This window comes from Schistocerca serialis, chromosome 1 (assembly GCF_023864345.2).
Source record: "Schistocerca serialis cubense isolate TAMUIC-IGC-003099 chromosome 1, iqSchSeri2.2, whole genome shotgun sequence".
NCBI lineage: Eukaryota > Metazoa > Arthropoda > Insecta > Orthoptera > Acrididae > Schistocerca > Schistocerca serialis.
The window spans coordinates 1,094,192,468-1,094,209,680 of record NC_064638.1 but is presented as its reverse complement, the minus strand read 5'-3'; the positions used below and the strand labels follow the sequence as shown (position 1 = coordinate 1,094,209,680).

The 17,213-nt window shown below is 40.6% G+C and overlaps 1 non-coding gene across 1 annotated transcript; it reads right to left on the bottom strand.

Moving 5' to 3' along the window:
• Positions 1–7,001: 7,001 nt before the first annotated feature.
• On the bottom strand, positions 7,002–7,076 carry Trnal-caa (transfer RNA leucine (anticodon CAA)). Its single transcript has one exon. It is a non-coding gene; the product is annotated as a tRNA-Leu (tRNA).
• Positions 7,077–17,213: the final 10,137 nt, after the last annotated feature.

Below are 17,213 nucleotides of genomic sequence, written 5' to 3'. Positions count from 1 at the left end.
TATGCACAGCCCTTACAACTCAACTAGAAGATTATGTCACTGCCACCAGGTGGTAGCATACAGCAGCAGACTTTCACCCCCATTTGCTTGGCATAAAGCCTGTTTAGATAATAGCACACTCCTCAGATATGCTAATTTACTCAGTACATACTGTAGTAACATTAGATTGGACGTCAGTATATGTTGAAATTGTACTGATAGTAAATTTATTTGGGGGTTTCTCAATGAACAGTAGTCCATTTGAGGTGCTGAGAATAATAAGGGCCTAAAGCATATGACTGTAAATTGTGAGATCTCGATCTGCAAATCTGCTGATCTTACAGTGAGCATGTTTATCTGTGTTGTAGGCCCACATTGTGTGTATGAAAATTCACGAAAAGCTGTATCACTTGTTTCTCAGATATTCACTCAAATGTGCGATAGACGACGGTGTGCTTTAGGCCCTTATGGATCTCAGCGCCTCATTTGTATTTTAGTCAGATGACCATATTAGCAGACATTACTACTTGAGTTTAGTCAAGCGGAGCTATGTTGGGCCTATTTTAAATGCTAACAGAAAAGTAAAACTGTGAGGACCAGTCGTGAGTCGTGCTTGGGTAGCTCAATCAGTAGAGCACTTGCCTGTGAAAGGCAAAGGTCCCTAGTTCGAGTCTCGGTCCGGCACACAGCTTTAATCTGCCAGGAAGTTTCTTATCAGCGCACATGCAGTTGGAGAGTGAAAATCTCATTCTGGGAACAGAAAAGCAAATTACCAGGAAAACTTAGCCACAAAGAAACTAGGGCCTCTGAGAACAAATCCTTTGATTAAGACAGTGACGAAATCGAACAAGTGTGACTATATTCGAACATCTTACAAGGATGTGTTCAATTAGCATAAGTTGCTGTGTGGGTGCAGCGTAAGATCATCTGATTTTCAGTCCAAAAGTAAATTCGTGAACTAATACATGTGTTTGGGATCTTGTACATTTGACCAAAAAATGGAAAAGCACGAAAACTCCCACTTTGCCAACGGCATGTTGTGAAAGCTTACACATTATTTCGTTATTGTCCTAAACTGTGCTTAATTAAATACAAAACAACAATATTCCACAAAAGTAGATCTTTCTTTTGTCAGCTAATTTATGCATCTTATTATTATTAGTGTTGCTATTATAATTGGCAGTGACTGCAGTCGTATAAACTTGTTGATAAGCATAACTGTTACACAACATATGCTATTAATGTCACACTCTCCAATTTATCTGTATCTAAAAATTTGTGAACACCCAAAATATGTACTCACGAGCAGCCACTATTAAATACATGCTATATTTGAGTGTCATGGCTTCCACTGGTGGAAACATACGGACAGTATGAAAAATTTCTTGCACCCATCACACATTATGAAAAATTTAGTACGTATCGCCAGTATTAGTATTATATACATTAGTATTAAAACAGATGTAACTGCTATCATTAGATGCTGCAGTGAAATAGTTCTTCAACAGCGAACTTGTGTGTAAAGATAAGATCCATCGTCTTATATTAGGACTATCTAATAACACAGAGAAAAGCCAGTTTAACTTTTACGATTTCCTACTGATTCCAAGTTGAACTAGGGAGAACGCGTCAGTCACGCTTGCTTCATATTTCCAAAAGAATGACAGGAACAACACACCTAATGTCAAAAGTGAGAGAAGTAATTATTTCTGAATGTCTAAGACCGACATAGTTTGGACTGTTTAGTTCAAATTTCTTAAGAGCAGCTGGTGTGGGGAACTCTCCTCGCTATATTACAGAACGATTGAAAATACAGAAAGTAATACGTGAAATATGTAGAGCAGACTAAACAAACCACTGTTAAAACATCTGATGCAATCGATAACACTCACATATGTATGTCACACCATTATACATTAACCTGAAAGAATTTAACGTAAGAGGATTGGGGGAGTGATTTGGGGTAAGAGACCAAACAGCGTGGTCATCGGTCTCATCGGATTAGGTAAGGATGGTGAATGAAGTCGGCCGTGCACTGTCAAAGGAACCATTCCGACATTTGTCTGAAGCGATTTAGGGTAATCACGGAAAACCTAAATCTGGATAGCTGGAAGCGGGATTGAACCGCCGTCCTCCCGAATGCGAGTCCAGTGTGCTAACCGCTGCGCCACCTCGCTCGGTGTAAGAGGATAAATTCATCAGCCCAAAACCAGAGTCAAAATTATAGGACAAAAACTGGTAAAATCAGCCCACTCACCCAGAGTAATCTACATCTACAGCTACATCACACCCCGCAAGCCACCTAATGGTACTTTTTGTACCACTGAGCCCACCAGCCCGTTCCAATCACGAATAACGCGTGGGAAGAATGCTTGTCGGTAAGTTCCTGAATTCCAATCAAGAAAGCAGCTTAAATCACTTAATAAAGGCAAGGCCTCCGGTCCAGATTGTATACCAGTCAGGTTCCTTTCAGAGTATGCTGATAAAATAGCTCCACATTTAGCAATTATATACAACCACTCGCTCACAGAAAGATACGTACCTAAAGACTGGAAAATTGCTCAAGTCACACCAATATCACACCAATACCCAAAAAGGGAAGTAGGCGAAATCCGCTGAAATACAGGCCTGTATCACTAACATCGGTTTGCAGTGGGGTTTTAGAACATACACTGTATTCGAACATTATGAAGTATCTCGAAGAAAACGATTTAGTGACACATAGTCAGCACGGATTCAGAAAATATCGTTCTTCTGAAACACAACTAGCTCTTTATACTCATGAAGTAATAAGTGCTATCGACAGGGGATGTCAAATTGATTCCATATTTTTAGATTTCCAGCAGGCTTTCGACACCATTCCTCACAAGTGTCTTCTAATCAAACTGCGTGCCTACCTAGTATCGCCTCAATTGTGCGACTGGATTCGTGATTTCCTGTCAGAAAGTTCACAGTTTGTAGTAATAGACGGAAAGTCATCGAGTGAAACAGAAGTAATGTCCGGCGTCCCCCAAGGAAGTGTTATAGGCCCTCTATTGTTCCTGATCTATATTAACGACATAGGAGACAATCAGAGTAGCCGTCTTAGATTGTTTGCAGATGATGCTGTCATTTACTGTCTTGTAAATTCATCAGATGATCAAAACAACTTGCAAAATGATTTAGATAAGATATCTGTATGGTGCGAAAAGTGTCAACTGACCCTGAATAAAGAAAAGTGCGAAGTTATCCGCATGAGTACTAAAAGAAATCAGCTAAATTTCAATTACGCTATAAGGCATACAAATCTGAGGGCTGTAAATTCAACTAAATACTCAGGGATTACAATTACAATAATCGCATAGATAATGTTGTGGGTAGAGCAAACCAAAGACTGCGATTCATTGGCAAAACACTTAGAAGGTATAATAGGTCTACCAAAGAGACTGCATACACTACGTTTGTCCGCCCTATTCTGGACTACTGCTGTGCAGTGTGGGATTCGCATCAGGTGGGACTGACGGATGACATCGAAAAAGTACAAAGAAGGGTAGCTCGTTTTGTATTATCGCGAAATAGGGGATATACTGTCACAGAAATGATACGTGAATTGGAGAGGCAATAAAACCAAACCGTTTTTCGTAGCGAAGGGGTCTTCTCATGAAATTTCAATCACCAGTTTTCTCCTCCGATTGCGAAAACATTCTGTTGGCACCCACCTACATAGGGAGAAATGATCATTACGATAAAATAGGAGAAATCAGGGCTCGCACGGAAAAATTTAAGTGCTCGTTTTTCCCGCGTGCCGTTCGAGAGTGGAACGGTAGAGAGACAGCATGAAGGTGGTTAATTGAAAACTCTGCCGGGCACTTTACTGTGAATAGCAGAGTAATGACGTAGATGTAGATGCAGAAGCCTCTATATTGGCTCTAATTTTTCGAATGTTATCCTCATGGTCATTGCGCGTGACGTATGTTGGGGGGGGGGGGGGCAGTAATATGTTGTCCGACATTCCCGGAAAGTGCGCTCTCGAAATTTCAATAATAAATCTCTGTATGATGAACAACGCCTGCCAATGGAGTTCGCTGAGCGTCTCCGTAAAGCGCTCGTGCCGACTAAACGATCCCACTCTTTGTTGGATCTTCTCTCTCTCTTCTATCAATCCTGTCTCGTAGGAATCCCAGATAGATGAATAATACTCAAGAATAAGTCGAAAGAGTGCCTTATAAGCCACTTACTTCGTGGACGAATTACTTTTCCTTAAGATTCTTGCTACGAATCTGAGTCTGACATTTGCTTTTCTCACAGTTTGTTTTATGCGGTCATTGGAGTTATGGTTGCTCTGTATAGTTACTCTTAGATATTTTACGGAGATGCTGTTTCTAGCGGTTTGTGATCAGTAGCGCAGCTATACACTAGTGGATTTCTTGTCCTATGTATGCGCAATGTTACATTTATTTACAGTGTGGAAACTTTTAGATGGCAGACCTCTCCCTAGTCCTGAATCGGTAGAAGTCGGTAAACGTCGGAAGGCTTCGGTAGGCACGCTGTTTCGACTGCTGCCAACATTACGTAGCTGACTGTGTTGTACAAGGTAGCCATTGTCGTCTGCTTCGTTATTGTTTTGCGCTGTACTGTTCTGCGTGTTTTTATTGTGCAATTGTGCTAAACATTATCAAAATGAGTGAAGAGGCAGTTGCTGGTCCATCTCGAGAGTCGCCAACAACCCATACCGGTAGGCCTACGGTTAGAAGGAAACCAATATTACGTAGCGATGCTCGCAAAATTATAATGCGTGTGATTGAATGCTGCGCGGCACTTTTCACGCATCTCGATGTTTACCACGTCATATCTCCTGAATTATATGTCGTAAAGAGACATAAACTTGCCGGCGCATTTACTGATATATGTGGATACTGTATGCGAAATATGTTGCGATTAGAGTTAATAGCAACGAAATAATACATTAAAACGTCATGCCTACTGCGGCAGATTTACTGTATGTACTGAGAAAATGTAGTAAGCGATAACCTTTTTTCCTTTCATTATTTTGTGGGGGGTGTCAGCGAGAAAAATTTTCTTAAAGGTTTGAAATTGTATGTAACGTTTGTTGCTAGTCGCTAAGTGCTCTCATTCTCAAATAGTGGATGCATAAATCTGGGTATTTTCCCGCGGTGGCATCTCATTGTTTACGACGTCATATCTCCTCAAGAATGTGTCTTATTTCTTTTTTTTCGGCTAGGAACCTTCTTGGGCGTACGGAGAACAACTCACCAAATATTCATTGCAATCGGATGAATGGTTTGTGAGTGCATAGTAGACAAACATACATACATTCATTTATATATATATATAGATTTTAATGCACACGATTATTTCAGTTTCGTTTACGAACAACATTTAAAGCGAGTTTTACTTCCAAACCTTTCGTCTGCTTTCATGTAAGCATGACGCGCAATTTGTAGTGCCAGCACTGCAACTGGTAGGCGTGCCTTGTCCCCCCCCTCCTCCCCCCCCCCCCCCCCCGAACGGCTCCCCTCCCATCGTCAGCCAATGCTTGCTTCCTCCTCTCCCCGCACTCCCCTCACAACTCTGCCATCTTACAGTTAACACACTGTACATCTGGGGTCAAGTGCCAGAACCAGCACCATTCACCAATTCTCTTGAGATCATTCTGCAAATCGTTACTATTGTCTGGTGTTGCGACTTTTTTGTAGATAACCGCATCATCACAAACAACCCTAGAGAGCGTACGACGCTTTCTACTAAATCATTTACATGTATTGTAGATAGTAACGGTCCTATCATTCTTCGTTGGAGTCCTCCGTGAATTACCTTTACATCTGTTGATTTTGCTCTGTTAAGAGCGACGTTTTGAGCTATGTTTGCAAGGGAGTTACGTCTGCAAGAGAGTATTTTTTTCACTAAACAGCAGTGCAAGATGGGGTCAAATGCCTTCCTGAAGTTAAGGAACACGGCTTCAACCTGAGTGCCATTGTCTACGGTGCTGTGGATCTCATGGAGGAACAGAGCGAGCTGAATTTCTCAGGATCTCTGCATGCGGAATCTACGTTGATTTTTATAGAGGAGATTTTCCTTCGCCAAGAACGTCATAATTCTTATGCTTCACATACCATAATTCTGCAACACATTGACGTCAACGATATAAGTCTATAATTGTGTGCGTATATCCTACGGCCCTTTTTAAAGACCTCTACATTCTTACAGTCGCCAGTTACCCTTCGTTGCTCAAGCGATCCACGATAAATTACTGCTAGAACGGAAGCAAATTGCATAATCTTTGTAGGATCTTTCAAGTATCTCATCTGGTCATGACGCCTCTCCACTATTAAGCGATTATAGTTGTTTTTCTGTTCTGCGATCGGTTATGTCAATATCTGCCATTTTGACGTCCGTACGATGGTTGAAAGCTGGGATCGTGTTACAGTCTCGCGCAGTGAAACAATTTCGTGAGATCGAATTCAGTATTTCGGCCTTCTCTCTGGTATCTTCCGTTTCGGTGCCAGTACAGCCACTGAGTGAATGAATAGACGATTTTGACCCACTTACTGATTTTACATGCGACCAAAACCCCTTAGGGATTTTACTCAGATCGTTTGACAAAGTTTTACTCTTAAAGTGATAGAACGCTTCTCTCATTGCTCTCCTTACGCGCATTTTCTCTTCGTTCAGCTTTGTTTGTCTGCTAGGTTTTTACTTCTCTTGAATCTGAGATGAAGTTCTCTTTGTTTACTTGGCAGTTTTCTAACACAGCTATTAAACGTGATGGGTCTTTCCCATTTCTTAAGACCTTACTCAGCACATACTTGTCCAGGGCATATTGCACGATTCCTCTGAAATTTTTCCATTCGTTTTCTACTTCTTCGTCCTTATCATCGAATATTAGAAGCTGGCTGCTCAGATATTCTGAAATTTGTGCCCTGTCACTCTTGCTAAGCAAAAACATCTTCCTACCTGAATGAGATTTTCACTCTGCAGCGGAGTGTGCGCTGATATGAAACTTCCTGGCAGATTAAAATTGTGTGCCCGACCGAGACTCGAACTCGGGACCTTTGCCTTTTGCGGGCAAGTGCTCTACCAACTGAGCTACCGAAGCACGACTCACGATCGGTACTCACAGCTTTACTTCTGCCAGTACCTCGTCTCCTACCTTCCAAACTTTACAGAAGCTCTCCTGCGAACCTTGCAGAACTAGCACTCCTGAAAGAAAGGATATTGCGGAGACATGGCTTAGCCACAGCCTGGGGGATGTTTCCAGAATGAGATTTTCACTCTGCAGCGGAGTGTGCGCTGATATGAAACTTCCTGGCAGATTAAAACTGTGTGCCCGACCGAGACTCGAACTCGGGACCTTTGCCTTTCGCGGGCAAGTGCTGTGGCTAAGCCATGTCTCCGCAATATCCTTTCTTTCAGGAGTGCTAGTTCTGCAAGGTTCGCAGGAGAGCTTCTGTAAAGTTTGGAAGGTAGGAGACGAGGTACTGGCAGAAGTAAAGCTGTGAGTACCGGTCGTGAGTCGTGCTTCGGTAGCTCAGTTGGTAGAGCACGTGCCCGCGAAAGGCAAAGGTCCCGAGTTCGAGTCTCGGTCGGGCACACAGTTTTAATCTGCCAGGAAGTTTCATCTTCCTGCCTTTTTTACATTTTTTGTCAGACCCGTTGTCATGGATGCTATCACAGCCCTACGATTGCTGATGCTTTCTTCTACGTTACCTGATTCGATAAGTTCTGGTCTGTTTGTTACCGTCACGAGTTGGTTCTCTAACTATTTGCTCAAAGAAATTTTCGGAAAGCTATCCAGAACGATGTCTCACGAATCCCTGCCTCTGGAACCAGTTTTCACAGCATTACACTCTCAATCCATAACTGGCAAGCTGAAGTCACCCACTATTTCAGCAGCATGATTAGGAGTATTATTCTGTCTGAAGCGCTCTAGCACTAGGGTTCCTGACCCAGGCGGTCTAAAAAAGCATTCGATTAGCATTTTTGATCGATCTTTGGTACTTAACTTCACCCAGATTAATTGACAATAGGAATTCGTGATAATCTTGCTAGATTTTACCGAACTCCTTACTGCAATAAACGTGCTGTCTGCATTAGCGACTAACCTATCCTTTCGATAATCCTTAGGATTTCGTTGTCATTAAAGTCTGGTTTCAATCAACTTTCTGTTGCTAATACCATCTGTGTATTATAAACTTCAGTAAGCGATACTAACTTGGGGACCTTTCCTTGGAGGCTCCTGCAGTTTACTAAATTTCTCTCCCTGATCTGCGACGACGAACGTTCTCTGAGGACTTTGTGGCAAATTTATCAGGCAAATCGTCTTTGATCCCAAGGAAAGGTTTCTCTAACCTAAAATCGCTTTATGTGCAGGCCACACCCACTCTGCTGCCGCTGTAGCGACCTCTTGTGAATGGTGCACGCATGCCCTTCTAGGGGAAACCCAAAAAGTCTGTACACGATAGCTGAGATAGAGAAATTTGCATCCAATACCGTCGCAGAGTCGTCTGAGCCTGTGGTTTAGACCTTCCACTCTGCTTCAAACCAGAGCACCGTAATCAAAAAAATGGTTCAAATGGCTCTGAGCACTATGGGACTTAACATCTGAGGTCATCAGTCCCCTAGAACTTAGAAATACTTAAACCTAACTAACCTAAGGACATCACACAACATCCATGCCCGAGGCAGGATTCGAACCTGCGACCGTAGCGATCTCGCGGTTCGAGACTGAAGCGGCTAGAACCGCTCGGCCACGTCGGCCGGCTAACCGTAATCATCCCTGGGTACGACGTTACAAATAGACAACTTATCCTGCTCACCACGTGCAAATCAGCCATCCGCCGAAAGGAGCTGAGGCTTCCCTCAGAACCCAAGCGGCAGGCGACATTCTTGCCACCAAGTGCCACTACACGCAGCCAGTTGCACTCTTGATAGCCACTGGCAGGACCTCTTCCACATCACGGACGAGACCCCCAGGCAAACATAACGAGTGCGCAATGGCATTATTTCCCGCCTTATCTGCTTTTCCCTGAGGAGCTCCATCACCCGTCTAACACTGGAGCTCGCAACGACAAACATACCCACCCTCTGCACTTTTATGGATTGAGCAGGAATGCCGGCTGCTGGCCCAACAGCAGAGGCATCCTATGTTCGCTCAGAGTCATCATGAGCACTGGGCAGCAACTCGTACCTGTTGCTAAGGTTTAGGGAGCCAGGCGCGCGATCTGCCCCCTCCTCCACCTTCTACCCATTGATTTGCGAATCCACTGCTGTCTGCTACACACTCTCGTGTGAGGACAGACCTGCCAGATGTTGCGTATGAAAAGATGCAGCGATACTCTGGTCAACAGGGGATTCCAAGGGCACCAAAGATGTTGTAGGTCTCGCTCCTAGCGTCCCAGTGTCGCCGCAACTTTGAGCGTTAGCCAGAAGCATGTCAACGGTAGCCAACAGTGCTTCCAGATGTTTCCGGACAGCAGCCAATTCTCCTTGCGTCTGCTCACAAGCACAGACGCTAGTCATACAATATCGTGTACAAATACATACTAGATCTCAAATGGCGTCACTGAGTTCGGAATGCACGATAAATACACCGAGGACAATACAGAAACACTAAAAAAGCTGCTCTGCTGATTTTTCACTATGTCCTGAGACGGTAGACTCCTAAACAGAAATAAAGTTCTCCGATGAAGTGGATGTATCTACAGTTACCGATTACTAGAAACTCTGCTTACCCAAAAGCTACTGCACAAGATCATTTTGCAAACTTGAATGCACTGATGGAAACTATATGTTGTGTACCACACGAGATTTAACCTTAGTGGCGTGGTGCGGTGGTCTGACGGCGGGAATATTACGCTAGAAAGCCGCCTTACACAAGGATATGCACCAAGATTTAATCAAAAATGAAAACTTATAGTAATTTGCTAACCACTAATCAACACAGTAAAAAATACGAATATAGTTCAATCCTTTATAGTCATCTCTCTTAAAATCTTTAACATTCATTGTGGCCCAAGTCTTGGAAATTATTTAAAAAGTTGTATAACTGTTGACAGAAAATGGTATGTTAAAATTAAGAATACATTACTAAAAGACTGTAATTATGCATGCTTGTAATTAACTATATTGGTAACTATGTATGTCCATAATTATGTGTAATGGATGAAGCCTGTTCCAATGTATGTACTGAAAAGTATCCATCGTTTTCAGGTTGTCCAACGCGGGTAGCGTTTATACCTGTCAGATTGCTTTCTACTATGTCTTTGTGTTTAAATCCATATCTCATTCCAACGTAATTGTGAAGTACCATAATGGATTTTACAGTGCGTTCGGCAGAATTCACACTGACATCTCCTGAGCAGCAGAATTCTGTCAAATTATATTTCACAAAACCTAAGGAAATTCAAATCACATGTAAAGACTGTTATTGGCACTAAAGTTAGTGTCCAGTCCCTAGTGAATGAGGTAGCAAATGTTCCTTTTAGAAGGAAAACACAGGAGAATTGCCCCAATTTAGTCCTTGTACGACTGAAAAGGTGACTGAAATAAGTAATAATGTCAGTGGTATTGAAAAACAGTCGAAATTGTTAAAATTGAACAGGGCACAGGAACAAGCGGATCCCTATCAGATTCTATACTGAATTTGCGGCTAAATTAGCCCATCTTCTAACTACAATCTATTGCAGATCTCTCGAGCGAAAAAAATGCGCAGCTGTTGAAAGAAAGCACTGATAACAACTGTCTGCAAGGAGGGTAATAGAAGTGATCCACAAAACTATCATCCAGTATCCTTAACATCGATTCATTGTAGAATCTTAGAACACATCCTGAGCTCAAACATAATGAGGTATATCGAACAGAATGACCTCAATGCCAACCAGCATGGATTCCGAAAACATCGATCGTGTGAAACGCAACTCGCACTTTTCCCACATGACGTACTGAAAGCTTCAGATCAAGGCAGTCATGTGGATGCAGTACTTATTGATTTCCGAAAAACATTTGGCTTAGTACTACACCTAAGCTTATTGTCAAAAGTACAATCATATGGAGTATCAAGTGAAATTTGTGACTGGACTGAGGACTTTTCGGTAGGGAGGATGCAGCATGCTATCTTGGATGGAGAGACCCTCTCAGATGTAGAAGTAACTTCAGGTGCGCACGAGGGAAGTGTGTTGGGACCCTTGCTGTTTGTATTGTATACCAAAGACCTTGAGAATAATATTAGTAGTATCCTAAGGCATTTTACAGATGATGCAATTATCTATAGTGAAGTACTGTCTGAAAGAAGAGCATAAATCTTTAGTTGGATTGTGGTAAGATTTCAAACTGGAGCAAAGATTGGCAGCCGGATTTAAATGTTCAGAAACATATAATGGTGCAATTTACTAAACGAAAAAATATAGTATCGTATGACTATAACGTCAACAAGTCATTTTAGGAATCTACTACAGCCCCCTACAGATCGTTCGCATTGGAATCGTCAGAACAAGATTAGAATAATTTCAGCATCCATACAGGCATTCCAACAAACATTCATCCTCTTCCCCATATGTGAATCGAATGAGAAGAAACCCAACGATCAGTACAATGGGGAATACCCTCTTAATTCACTTATATGGTTTGCACAGTATAGATGTAGATGCGTGATGTAGTTATTGCATGCTATACCAGATGCACACTCAACATACCTATGTCCTAAAGATAGCCGATAGTTAAATATCTTTTTTCTGTAAGTCAGCTTCTTTTCTCCACAGGATCTCATTAAATTTTCCATGAGCCGAAATGCTACATTACCTATCATCACTTGAGAAAGTGCCTTGTCGCGGTTTTCTGTTAAAGGTCTTTGTTTAGATATATCTTAAGATTTTTCAGAGAATGGAATCTCTGAAAATTCCCAGTTACTGTCTTTTCAGTAAGCACAAGTGTTCTCAGAAATAAATGATAGTCACATAGCGCCAACAGCACTAGTGAAAAAATATTTATAAGTGGAGTATAAGTATTTGAATGTTCTGGATTTCGTATTAAGACATATTTATCACCGAGAGCTCTAATGCAGTGAGAAAATATTGCATACTGTTCAAATCCTTGAGGTGTTTCAACCCATGTTTCTTCGTCTGGTGCTAAGCGGACCCTAGATGGCCAATAATATTGTGCAATATTACTGGAGCTCTCCACAGACTGCTCAACAATATTACACAATATTATTGTACAATATTTTTGAGGCATGAAGTATTCGAAATCATGGACAAGAAAGATGCAGCAGCAGTGATAATTGCTTTATTGTGTTGCAACTAGAGAAAGGTAAGCAGATGGATGGAAAATTGGTATGAACATTCACTCACAAAAACTTGTTGAGGGAATGGAGACTGATTGAGAAAGAAGATTATCATAATTTTTTACATGTTGATGGCCCAACATTTGATGCACTACTGTAAATGATTGGCCTCTTTATCAAAAAGCAAAACACACTGCAATGAGAAATGCAATTCCACCAAGTCAGCACTTCTCTATTATGCTGTGATGCATTACTCTTGGCAATGCATTCGAAGATCTAAAATTCAAAACTGTGGTTTCATCTCAAAACTGTAGTCAGAGTTATGGAAATGTGTCATGCAATAATATATATAGAGTTTGCAATTTTTATGAGTACTAAAGAAAAAGGGTACACAGACTCCACATTGTTCCAAAAACATAACAAATGAGTACTAGATATTTGACTAACGAATACAGCAAATGGTATCACACCGCCACAGAGGAAGATATCGTAAAGAAATTTAATTCTTTAAAGCCAGAATTGCGGAAATAATTAGAAAGGATAAAAATTTCCAGGGAAACAGGTGCAGGTTCCAATGAAGTATTAGAAATCACGTAATGGTATTTCAACGAAAATAACACGATGAACTGTGTAAATTGAGAGAAATGTTACGCTGCATCTGCTGCATATATCGTTGCTGTTTCCTGTGGACTCGATGCTACTGTAAGCTTAGTAAGTGCCGAAGGAGAAATCAGTACCAATACTGTGGCTGTGAGAGGTTGGTGTATTTCAACACAGTTGCTACGCAAATCGCCAAGTTGGTCTTCTAACAAAATATAGTTGATTGGCATCTTTGCATGTATGTACTGTTCAGATGTCATTTCCTCCAGCTCCGCAACCCAAGCTTTTGCGCTCTTCATTGATTTGCTTCCTCTCTCTCAGCAGCCTCTGACAAGCTTAAGCTGAGAGCTAGTCTTACCTTGTCACCATCTTCTTCCATTTCACTGTAGGCAACGCAGAAGCTGCAGTCTTCGTTTCATTCACCTACAATAAAGTTTATCACTAAGTATAACACGCTAAACTGAATGCTCAGACAGTATAATTTCTCTTATATGTTACTTTACTAATGAGGGTTACATATTGGTAAGGTAAACCTTGTTTGTAAGGCTTTCGATAACCTGACATATGTATTTAATAACCTGACATATTTATTATGGTTAACTGATGTACTTCACACATGAATCTAATAAATCAACTGAAAAAATATATACTGTTAGTTGGAGGTCCATTTCCTTTTTCCGGAAGGTTGGTAAGTGATTCTGCTGTTGCACACCAGTGAGCTCACTTTTGTCTGCATTCATAACCTGTGTGTCTGAGATATTTTATCGCGAGAGGTAGCGTCACGAAGGTAAAAAAAGAAGGGACACGCTACTATACACTTTATTTTCAGTAAATCTGTGGGCAGACATATGTTGCTGCTTCGAGACGGGAAAACTTGCCGAGGCAGAGGATCGGGAACTTAACGACTGAGGACTGGTATTATCGTTGCAATACATAATGAAAGTTGAAATAAACATTATGAACAGAAAGATTGTACGATTTGAGTATTACTAAATGGACTGTGTCTTAACTGGTACTGACAACCCTTTGGCATCATAGTTATAGCCACATTGTGAGTGAAACTGTCCTTGCATTTAACCGAACCGAGACACAAGGCTCCATAAAACTGTGTATTACATTTGTCTTCTTAATGAACAGTCATGTGTCTGAAGCCATAACAGTCATGAACATAATTACAACTACTGTGAGTTCGCAACCACGGTGGTCATATGCAAGCAAACATGATGAACGGTTATATACCGATCGTAAATTATCACGAACAGTGTATAAAGAACTGAAACGGGAACTACGCGTGCATAATGAGTAATAAACATGCACATGTTAAATCTGTGTTTTATTACGAACTATTACGTCGACTCAGACAGTGGCCTGTTAAACGCCGCTGCATATGGCTTTGCAGCATAAACAAGAAGAGACCTCACCAGCATACTTCTCCATGGAACTAGGACGAACGGAGTAGCAGTAATAATTTCGTCTGCAATGTCACAAGTTGCCACCGTCAACTCAATATGCTCCCACGCCTCTGCAACAATGAACAGATAGTCCACATTGCTGTGCGCGCTCCTCAGCTAAAGACATAATAGACTACAGCAGCGTAGATTGTAAATAGTCTGCTTCGTTACAAAACTATTTTCTTTCTTTTATTTTCTGTAGCTTTTGCTACGTCAATAAAACAGCTGGATGTGATGTAGCTTTGTTGAAACCCCATTAGTTATTAAGTATCTTTATTTAACTTCAAACATCTGTTTTAAATTAATGCTGCTGCAGTTGTGTGTTTCTTGTGAGTTTTTTTGCGGTGACGTGTTAGAAATGCGTGTGTGGTGTTCATTTCAAAGTGAGTTGCCACACTTTAATGTCTGAAATGTTCAGGTGTGTAAATCGCGGCGTCCGCCGTTGATTTCTAGGCACCGATCAATAAAATTAAAGCTGCTTGTTCACTATTACTTGTTCACCTTCGTGGCGACGGTGAATTGAATGTGACAGCTATCAAACTTTGCAGGATATGTTTACGTCATACTTGTCATGTTACCACACTTTCACAAGTAATAAGTGGGTTGTTGATAGTTACAAGAATAAGTGAACAGATTTACAGTCGAATCCCGTAGTGTTTACAGGAGTAGTAACAGCACTGTGGGTGATTCAATTAACTTAGCGGCTGGTTGAATCACGTTCTCCTCAACCATTATACATGGTCGACTACAAGCTGCTTCTGATGAAACTCCAGACGTATGTAATTAGAGGTGTAGCCCACAATTGGTTCTGTAGCTACCTTAGTGAAAGAAAGAAGTATGTAAAAATAAGAAAATCAAAGCTATCCAGGCACTGCAGGTCAGATAGACTACATAAAACAAATAGCGTCCCTCAGGGATCTGTTCTTGGCTCTGTTTTTTTCATATTGTTCATAAATGATCTCCCAGAACACATATCAAATGCCAAATGGCAGCTCCGGTCTATATGCTGATGGACGCAAATATCCTTATAACCAGTAGAGATGATACATTGCAAGATGCAGTCAATGAAACTACTTGCCAGTAACAATCTTGGTTTGAAGCAAATAGACAACTCATAAATACTCAAAATACCATAAGTATGAACTTCCACACTAGACAAAATCTTACCTTCTTCAATGCAGTTGTAGTTATTGACAAAGCTGACATTACAAACAGGCACAACACCAAATGTCTTGGACTTACCATCAGTAACACTCTAAACTGGAAACCACGTTTTGAGACACTGTCTCCAAAGGTTAATAAAAACTCTTATCTATTAAGATCATTAAAAGACACTGCCAGTGTAGATACCTTGAAGATGGTGTACCATACCCAGTCTGAGTCTGTCTTGAGCTATAGCCTAGGGAAATAGCTCTGATTCTCTCATGACTTTCAAGTTACAAAAACAGGTGGTAAGAATAATGAAATGTAAAAAAATAACTGAACGCTGTAAACCACTGTTTCAACAGTTAAAAATTCTGTCACTGCCATGGCTCTATATAATGTAACTAGCTTGTTTTACAGTACAGCACTTAGAACCACTCCACAGAAATGCAGACTGCCACACACGACACCAGAAACAAACCCAATTACAAATTATAGCTCACAAAACAAAATTATATGACATGGTGTTAAAATATACAACCACGTCCCAACAGACATAAAAACAAGCAATAACACAAAAATAATGAGAATTAAATTAAAGGAATTACTACTAAATCACTGTTTCTATTCCACACACGAATTTCTGGAAACAAAATTTTAATTACTTGTAATAATCTGTTTATTCATGTGTAGATATTTCTACTTACTAAGATAATTGAATTATTGTATGTTATTTATAGTCTGTCTGTATCTCATATATGTATTCCACTGTGTGAAGTATGTACCAAAAATTTTTAATTGGTTGTAGTAGGCTGTTTATTCACTTGTAGGTATTTTTACTTAGTAAGATAATTTAATTATTGTATGTTATTCACATTCTGTCTGTATCTCTTATATGTATTCTGCTATGTCTAGTGTGTACCACTGCTATCATCTCTCATCACACACCACCTTTTTTATGCTTTGTCTATATATCCTATATGTATTCTGCTATGTGAGTTATGTACCACTACCTTTATCTCTTATCATACACCATCTTAACATAATTTTCAAATTGACTTCTTCTATGCCATGATGTGCTTCACTGTACATATTGCATGATTCACAAGAGCAATAACAAATAAATAAACCATACAACTGGAAGTAAAACCAGTCCTTGTGGTGGGAATAAGGAGACATGAATTCAGTTAGGTTATTTCTATTAAAATTTCGTATAAATAAACGATCTATAATTAGAGGAAAGCACCCCTGAGAACCGTTTTCTCCACATGTGTTGAGCATTTAGTGACAGGACATTGTTACTCAACACTGTCCTGACAAATCTGTTAATCTAAGGATCGAAGTTTGAAATTTGGTAGGAGGTGACTTGTCTTGTTTGTATTGTATTCACTGAGTATATAAAATGGCGATTGAAGTGGATGAAAGGGTATTTAGTTTCCAGATATGGGGAAATGAACAAGTGGTAGATAAATATACAGGACCTGCTATGGAAAATGTACAAAAAGGATTACTTGTTAAATAGGAGTCAGGGTAAAAAGGCAAGTAGATGAGATGGGAAGAGTAGAAGGTGTGTTTGGAACTGCTGTTAGCGAAAATGAAAGAAGGGCAGAAAATTGGAAGAAGGGCAGAAAGATGTGAAGAAAGAACTGAGGGGACAGATACAAGCTGGTAGCACAAAGACAGATGAGTCAAAACAGGAGCTAGATCAAAATTTCAAACAAAGCTTGAAGGAATTTAAATGCAAGTTGGAAGATGGATTAGAA